Source organism: Cygnus olor, chromosome Z (genome assembly GCF_009769625.2).
Source record: "Cygnus olor isolate bCygOlo1 chromosome Z, bCygOlo1.pri.v2, whole genome shotgun sequence".
Lineage (NCBI taxonomy): Eukaryota > Metazoa > Chordata > Aves > Anseriformes > Anatidae > Cygnus > Cygnus olor.
In genome coordinates this window covers 14,865,649-14,875,206 of record NC_049198.1, presented here as the reverse complement: position 1 = coordinate 14,875,206, position 9,558 = coordinate 14,865,649, and positions in this window count along the sequence as shown.

The window sequence follows — 9,558 nt, the reverse complement described above, 5'->3', positions numbered from 1 at the left end:
ACATCAGGTTGTACACAGTATATTTACGAGTGGTATGTTAAGTATGTTTTTTGCTTAAGAATACGGTCTGACAGTATAGTAATATGTTGAAAAATGTAACACCACGCAAAAAGGGAAAAGAATTATAATGGATTGCAACAGCCACTCATGCATTGGCCTTCTGAATTCACGTTCATTATTTTTAAAAAAATTATATAGTTCATTCCCAATGGCTAAGAAGAGTGGGAATAGTCACCACATTTATAACCTGATAGTACACTCATATATAGATGATATAGATATAGATGATATAGATATAGATGTAGATGATAGATATAGATATAGATGTAGATATAGATATAAATATAGGTATAGATGATATATAGATATAGATATAGATATAGATATAGATATAGATATAGATACAGGTACAGGTACAGGTACAGGTACAGGTATAGGTATAGGTATAGATAGATAGATAGATAGAGGTAGATGTGTGTGTGTGTTCTTCAGTGTTGCACTGGCAAGGCCAAAATCTTTAAAGGACTCTAAAGGGATCAGATGACATGGTAAACTCTCATTAATTTCAAAAAGTGACTGAGTATTGGATTGTCTCAGGAATTTGGCCATGGTTCCTACCAAAGGACTAGAGTCTCTAGACAGTGTCGAGAGTACAGGTATGAAGTGTTTATTTCTAATAACTTTTATGATTAAAATGCATTATGGATAGTAGTCTGAACTGGCAATGTCTGTTATACTACTATAACTTGCCTTATGTCTCCATGAGGAGGGAAATAGCTTATTCTGGTGGAAGAGAGAAGTGTAGAGAGCTGAGCCAAGTTCTTCTCCTTTTCCAAACAGAATGATGCCCTAGGTGGTCCCAGAGTGCCAAGAACAGGCTCACACTAAGATCAGGGAAAATCGTTATGTGGTTCTAAACTCTTATGTTTCTCATTTATCCATGTTGTCTTGCACAAGTCATTTAGCCCCCCCCAAAAGAGCTGGAGTAGGCAATGTTAAGAGTTGTTCTAACTGGAACCAATACACTAATTTTTCACCTTTCTGTAGCATAGACTTTTACAGTGATAGAAAAGGATTTCAACAATATAGATCATTTCTGGAAATTTGCTGGAGAAGGTGGCCTTTTTTGTTATGAAACCACTACATGAGCCTCAGCAAGGAAAAACACACCCTTAAAAAGAACATTTTGGTATTTTAACTTTGAATTTGGTACGAAATGTTAAGGTCTAAATTGACTACCATCTACACATGTTGACCATTCCTGCAGCCAGACACAATACAAGAGGAGTTGGCACCCTTGCTTCTTGAATTCTTGCTCACCTACCTTCTACTTCAGCATATGCTAAAAGCTTACATCTCTGCTGCACCAAATCAAAAACAAACCCAACTTCCCCCAAGCAAAATAATGCCAAGCACTGCATGTCTGCTGTCAAATTTTCAAAAGATGTCAAAATCCTGAAATAATGTCACTGGTTATGCACCTGGAAAAAATTGTTTGAAGCAATGAACCAACTTTTGGTTGAAAAAGCCCATTTTGTATCTGCAAAGACTGGACCATTTCCCTCAAATAGATCTACCAAAGATGATTTCCCACAAAAATGAAAGTCAGCTGGGAGCAGAAAAAGTAGACGAGCTTTTTCCAGTTTATGAATAAAAATGAAGCGTGGAAGGAAAATGTATTGGTTCTAAAATCTTGAAGGACATCACCACCAGGAACAATCTGTTCAGTTCAGTGTATTTCTTAATAAATCAGTTTTTAATGTAGAATATGATTTGATAGGCTTATTTTTCTTCTTTTGTGTCCAGCAAATTCAAGGCAATTTAACAAATAAAACTACTCTTAAATTCTACTGCATGTAATTTAGCTGCCTTCCAATTTCCATCTAAATGTTGCTTTGACAAATACAAAGTTTCTTAGAGACAGGGCATACTCTACTTACATTTATGGAAGCAGCTATTTGATTGTAAGTGGTTATGTGGCTTAACACAGTTATTCAGTCTTATTTAATCTTGTGAAGACATTGTACATGTCCTTGTGTTACCAAAATTATGAAATTTAGTGAAAGAACTATAATAGTTGAAAATTCATATCATTATAGCTCTCACGATATGAATCATTTTTTTTTTTTCTTTAGGAAAATAGAAAGAGAACAAGATTAAAATGTGTGACAACATGAATGAAGTCTTCTTCTGTGGTGTTGATATGGTGTTTTACATCAATTCATCCTGAGAAAACTTTGTGGCTCAGGCTTTTGAGTCAGCCTAGCATCATTTGAGCATCATGAGACATCAGATACTTCGAGGCCAGCAGGAAGGGCTGCAGCCCCAGATCTGGCAGTGCTGGAGAGGATGCACCAACAATGGTGTTGCATTTTTCTTCCCCTGAGTTTTAACACCACTTAGGATGGGGAACAGCACTGGGATTGCCTTAACACACAGATAGTAGTTTTTACCAACAGGGAGTGTTCTCTGGCCAGTCCTGCTGTAGCTGCGAGTCAGATGTAAGTGGCTTAACTGCAGGGTCAGGGGGTCCGGTGCATTAAAGCTGCCTCTCACTCCAGGGAAATCTCCTGTTTCCAGAAGGGCAGCTTCCTGGCCTTTTCTGGCATTAAAGCACTGCTCTGAGTGTAATGGGATTGACCTGGTTTTGATTAGGTGTCTATAGTAATATCTGCAGTCACATAAACAGGCTAAAACGTAGAGGAGGAAATGAAAAGACAGGGAACTTGTTGAGGTTTCAGCTGTGTTTTTTCCTGTCTTTAGACACTTAAAGCACCACAACTTTGTGTCCAGTTCAGCAGGTGAATGCATGAGTGTTTGCTCTGCCATGCTGAGCAGTGGCACTGTTTGGCACTGCGTGGTAGCCCCATTTGTTTGTCTGTGCCAGGGAGCTCGGGGACTGCCCGTGTTGGTGTCATTATGGATACCCTAACTGCACCTCTCCATGGCCATGGCAGAAGGTCGTCACAGATACAAGGTTACCACTACGTCAGGAGACATCACTTGCTACTCCATCAAGACATGTGGCGGCATTAATGTTACAAAAATAATGAACTTCAGATTTAATTCCTATAATGACAAAAATTTCCCTAGCAAACCTTAGATTTAAGACAAGCAGAAACACCCATACAACATACAGGGTTTTAATGTGTCAAAGGCCAACTTTTGAAATCTAGTTGCACAAACCTGCTATCTTGTTCTCCTCCTGCTTTAGGTAAGCACCTAAATAATGCTAGCAGACTCTCCAATGGGGACTGCCCAGCTTGGTACCCAGCTGCGATGCCTGTCCTCCTTTCCAGTTCTGCTGTGAGCCTTGGTGTAGTTCATGTCACAGCATCACGCACGTCCACCAGATCAGTGGCCCCACCGAGGCTGGGTGCAGGTGGGGAAGCAAAGTCACAGCCCCTTGAGAGCCCCCTGACCCTACTGGGGGACACAGCAGACCTGGGTGAAGGCTGGGACTTCAGGCAATGCCTGCGTGTTGGGTGGTAAGGTGCTGCTTCTTGAAATTTTCCTTTGGGTTTAGCAGCCCGGGATCTGGTTCTTGCTGCAAATCCAGTGGTTGCTTTGAGTGGTAATCTCAGAAGCCCTAAATATTTCTTAAAAATCAGTTTAAACTGAAAATTAACATCACTGTCGGGGTTTGTTTATGTGTGAGTAACAGGAATTTAAGCTCTTTAAACTGTCATTACAGCTGCATTAGTAGAAGGCTGTGTGCAACTATTTTATTTCATCTGACAGCACTTACAAGTTCACAAACTGAAAAACACAATGAAATAATATGTGTTTGAGTTTTGGAAGAGCCAGGGTGCCCTTTCTCCATCCTGTGTCCAGCTTTCCAGAGCGACGGGCATGCAACAGTCACAACATGGGACCCTTTGGACTGAGGATGCTGAACAGATTTGTATCTGGCAACATGAGTAATATTTGCTTCATCTGATTTATGTTTTTATGCTGGCATACATAAATATCAAATCTAGGTGCACACAAGCATCTGCTGTCTAATTGCTTATATGTTGGTAATGGCACTCAAGCTTGCTTTTGGCTGTTTTTTTTTGGCACATGTAGCAACATAGGGAAAAAAAATGGAAAAAGGAATAGAAAAGCTGGCCTCTGTCAAGGCAGATCGAGGCAGCTATCAACTAGCACATAAGCTTCTTCACCTTCCCTGTGGGTGTTGGTGCTGGGGCTGCTCAGCCAGAGGTTGGGACAGCTGTTTTTTGCTTTTTGGGTGGCAGAGGGGAGCCATACGGCTGCATGGCTTGCAGAGAGCTTCCTTCTCCTCAGGGCGCCTGTGGACACAGCATAGTTCTGGTCTCACCCCAGTTCCTTCCTCACCCCACTTCCACATCCATCACGCTGAGATTTTAACCACTGAACTTAACCTTTTCAAATTATCAAACAGGGTAATTTTTAATTCAGATCAAAAATTTTTAATTGCAGTTTAAATTACGTTTTGCATTACCACCATTGGGAGCACCCTTCCCTGAGTTTGCTTTTTGTACCCACAAGAGGCTGTGATGACTGCAAGGAAATATAAATCATGCCAATAAACCATGGTCATGATCTATCTGGCTTCTCCTCCATCGTGAGCATCTTGATGGAACAGGTTGCCCATGGAGGTGGTGGAGTCACCATCCCTGGGGGTGTTTGAGGAAAGGTTGGACGTGGTGCTTAGGGACATGGTTTAGTGGGTGATAGTGGTGGTAGGGGGATGGTTGGACCAGATGATCATGGAGGTATTTTCCAACCTTAATGATTCTGTTATTCTATGATTCTTCCGATGATCTCTGCAAAGTGGCTCACCTCCTTTTCGTTTCTGTGAAAGAAGCATGAAAAGAAGTTTTTTGCTTTGTTAGATGGGCAGGGACATGTGTATGTATGTATGCATGCATGTATATGTTCATACATGCATAAAATAATTCTTTAAAACTCTTTTCAGGAAGAAGGACAGTTAAGAAAACCAAGCAGATGGAATTTAAGAGGAAGGAAAGTCATCCAGGCTGTTTAAAATCCTAAATCTCATTTATGGTCTCTCTTAAAACAGGCTTATTGAATATGTGAGTGCTCCTCGTAATAAATAGATATATTTTATTGTGCTGTCAGATGCTGTCAGATTATCTTGTGGGAGAGATACCAGAATCTTAAAAGCAATCATAATCTGGTTATCAGTTACAAACTCTATTGATTTACTTTTTAAATGAGAATGTAACTGGGAAGTTACAATATTTGCTTTTAAAAGATGACAATTTTACTGACTTGTGTGGGTTGAAAATAAAAGAGGCATCCGACGGAAAGCCTGCAGATCTGACTGAAGAATCAAACAGAAAATGGTTCCTGCATGTGCTGGGGCACAGACAAACAGCCTGGTTTGCTGTGTTTGTGACAGCTGTTAGTGGTCTGGGATCAGAGAGGAGGCAGGGATTAATAATATCATAGTGCTGTTTAGGGAAACTTTAAATGGAGCCATCATGCACCTGGTTAGAGCCTCGTTGGAGGATTTTATTCTTGAGAAATGAGTCTGCTAGGGAGCGAGGAAAGAAACAGGAGCTTCTCACAGATGGGTTTTGCCTATCGATAGGGAATTGGCACCTCGAGAGCTAATGTATGTGCTTGTGCTATGGAGTGCAGCCACAGAGGACTACTTCACCAGCCAGGCAGGAACCTCTTCTCAAACTCTGCAGGCTTATTTTAAGGCATTTTTTTCAACTCACATAGGCCAAAGAAAATTTTTGGGGAAAGAACATGTATGCCATTTAAAGAAATCTGCAAATCTATCACACTGCTCAAAGGGATATGAAGAAAAAAACCAATATATACAGATATATTCACAAAACCCCAGCTATGATGCACTGAGCTGCTGCTGGAAGAGGTGTACCAGGACTGGAAGCCCATCTCAGAAATATAAAGTGTAGGTATTTTAGAGGTGCTTCTCAATTCCTATAGCAATAAGAAAGGAAGGAAAAGAGGAAAGTGCTGAATTCAGGATATAAAAAATCCAACAATGAGCTGCTTCGGAGGGCAGAGAGGTATGGCCTGTTCAGTGTTCTTTTCCCCAAGATGTAGGAAGTCACTCAGCAATTTCTGTGCTCCCAGCAAGAGGAAAGGTGGAAATTCCCTAGCCTCCAACACTGGATGTCCCAGAGGGTCAGGCTAAAACCCTCTCACACTTACAAATCTGACCTTCACACTGTGAACCCTTTGTTATTCACATAATTTTCGTCTTTTTTTTTTTTTTTTTCAAAAAAAATGAGCATGCAGATTCTGGGGCCTCCCACAGAGGGAGAGGATTTTTCTGCCATCATCCACTCTGGCCTTTCTGTTCCAATAACAGGAGAGGGTGCAGGATGTGCTCCTCTCTTGGCCTCTCATCCTCTCCTCTTTGGGCCAGCTCTTGAGGAGTTGCAGGAAGAAAAGGCTCTCTGGTGGGCCTTAGGTTTGTTTGGGAGCTTCTCTCTAACAATCACAGGCTGTTTCCTTTAATTTAAACAACAAACCTGAATGAAGTTATGCCACTTAAGGAGAGCTTGCCAGAAGCAAACAAGTGCACATAGTCTTTAAACATTTCTATAAGGAAGGGGCATCAAAGCCAAAAATAGTTTGGGTGATTTGAACCATTTTCTGTTTTTTACTCTTTCAGGCATAAAATCTGCAATTCTAGGAAAGCTTACACAAGGTTATTTCCATTGGGGCTCTTTCAAGCTCCATATTAAAATACATATGCAAATACACAGGTGAGCATTAAAACAATAGGAATGGGTTTGTATTTTCCACAGGTCTGGTTCTCCTTTTGCACCAGTTTCATAGAAGAAAAACCTTATTTGCTTCAGTATATTTACATGCACAAGAAGAAGTTTCAAGTTTTTATCTTTTCAGAGTGACTGTGTTTGGAAGGGGCCTCTGGAGGCCACCTGGTCCAACACCCTGCTGATGGCCTCTGGAGCTCTTTTCCAGCCTCAGCCTCTCTGTGACTCCAGAAGGACCCCAAGCTCTGAGCTGTTCATAGGAGAGGCAGAAAGGCAGCATTTCCTTGTGTCCCATGGAGGATCAGCTTCTCCGTTTAAGCACATTGTGCCACTTCATGTGGGGAGGCAGCATGCCTCACTGCAAATGGCAACAGACAGGTGCAGGCTGTAAAAATGAATCTGAATTTGGATCCCCAATTAAAGAAGATATTTGAGCCTTTTGTTAGCATTAGGCATGCAATTAGTCTCATGGATTTGGTGATACTCTTCATGTGGTTGAAGATCTTTTGTAACTCATAAGAGAAATTAGACACATTCTTAGCTATTTTGCTGTAATAGGGCCAGCTAGCATTTCTTGAGCCTCTGAAGGCTGTTTGATGCAAAAATCTGAGTTCAGTTATGCTTGGTTAGAACAGGTAAATGCCTGATTTTGGTATTGTTTGGTCTTAAAGATAAACTGCATTTTTTTTGTTTGTTTTAATATTTAAAATCACAGTGAGACCTGAGCTAAAACAGCAGCATCAACAGGAGTGTATAACTGGAGTCAAGTAACAAATTCTAATTTATTTATTTGTTATTCAATATTTAGCATAAATCCAGGCTTTTACCACTGCAAGTATTTATCACATCAGTGGGAAATGACTGTTGATATATATCAACAATTTTATGTTCTTTTTAAATTAAGGAACAGCTGCCACTGATGATAATTTCAGCAGCTTGTCATAAAAAGTTTTAAGTGGTAGCTCTCCTAGGGAAGCTGTACAAAAGATAACTTTTAAAATCAGGACAAAACTAGGAAGCTGTGGATTCCCAATCCCTGGAGGTGTTCAAGGCCAGGCTGGATGGGGCTTTGGGCAACCTGGTCTGGTGGGAGGTGTCCCTGCCCATGGCAGGGAGGTTGGAATTAGATGAACTTTAAGGACCCTTCCAACCCAAACTGCTCTGTGATTCTGTGATGCTGCCAGGAGGAGCAGCACAAGGCTGACACCAGCAGCCTGCCTCCAGGGGCTTCAATGCACCCACATAGGGATTCAGAGCCTGAGCCCTCTGCAAAGCGGCGGGCAGCCTAGCCATCTTCCATGTGTCCTTCCTGTCTCCTGACCAACACTTCCGGGGTGCAAACACCACTGTGTTTTCAGCAGTGGATTGAATATTGGTATTTCAGAGGGCTTTATGGATTCCCAGTAAGAGCAATTTAGGGACAGGTGTGAAACGTTGACTTGAGGGAGTGCTTGCTTGGTTTTTGTAACCTGCAGGTGTTAGCTCTGCACCTAAAAAGCATTGGCTCAGACTGATGCATAAACAGCAGCTTTTTCCTCTGAAATCTTGGTTTCCAAAGTAAATTTCACCTTAACTAAAACAGTATTTTATTTATTTTTTTATTTATTTTAGGAGAACAGTGCTATCTGTCACACTTACATTTGGCAAACCTCAGTAGCTTTACAGTTGTTATTTAGAAACTTGGTGTTTGCTGACACAATAACCATTGTATACACGAGCCTCTTTACTTCAAAGAGGAATTAGTTTTGAAACAGCAAATGAAATTTTTGGCAAATTGTGGCAACTAGTGTAACACTGAATTATTACTGTAAATATTTTTTGCTATACCATTGCTCCATTTTCCCCACCGAGCCAGCTCTGGGACAGCAGGCGTAGTGGCCCCACGTTGGCACACCAAGGCAAAGACTCAGCAAAATGCATCTACATCTGCCCCCCTGAGCACTGCTTGCATTAAAATAGATTATTCTTCACATACCCAGTGCCTGGCAGGCCGAATGGAGATGCCTGGGTTGCTCGATCGATTTCCATTTCTGACAACCTCGTGTTTGCTCGGTCTTGCCTCCTGCTCGATGCCGGGGCGGGTGTTGGGGCTGGGAGCTCGTCTCATCCTCATCCGTGTCCTCACTGGCATCGCGGTGGCTTTGTTGCTTGGAGACAGCTGCGGGAACGTGCTGGTGGCACCGAGGACACCTGGCTCAGTTGCCAAGGAGATGGGAGCATCTCCTGCTTCCCCTTCAGGCCTTGTCACAAGAGAGGCGAGCGAAACCCGTCCCCAGGATGCTTAAAATATTGCTTTAATTTAACCAAAGTGAGAGGGAAGCTACCTAATGTGCGTCTGCAGCAGCCTTCTCGGGGAACAAATGCTGCGTTTTGTGTCTTCTGGAGGTGGTGGCTGGAAGCACGAGGTTACAGCACGTTGTGTGATGGAGGAGAATAATTAGACACAATCTGGATTTAGGGCATAAAAATGCCATAAACTTTCTGGAGGTTTTAAACTCGCAGAGCAGCGCCTTCTGCTCACCCTAATGTTTATGGAGTTTCAAGGAAAAACACAAAAAATTTGCTACCAGAAGCTTGATTGCAAAAGTGAAGATTGGACTTGAGAAGTTCATTTTTCCTTCAAGAAGACCGTAAAAGAAACAAAAGCCAGGCACATCTAATACATTCCTCTCCATGGAGAATCGCAGATGCACACTTCAGCTGGCCTTAATAAAATGCTTGATACAGAGGTAGCGGAGAAAATGTATTTGGGGAAGAGCGGAGATCCTGTGAACACATTTCTCAGTCTCCCTCAGCTTCCTGAATGCTCCTT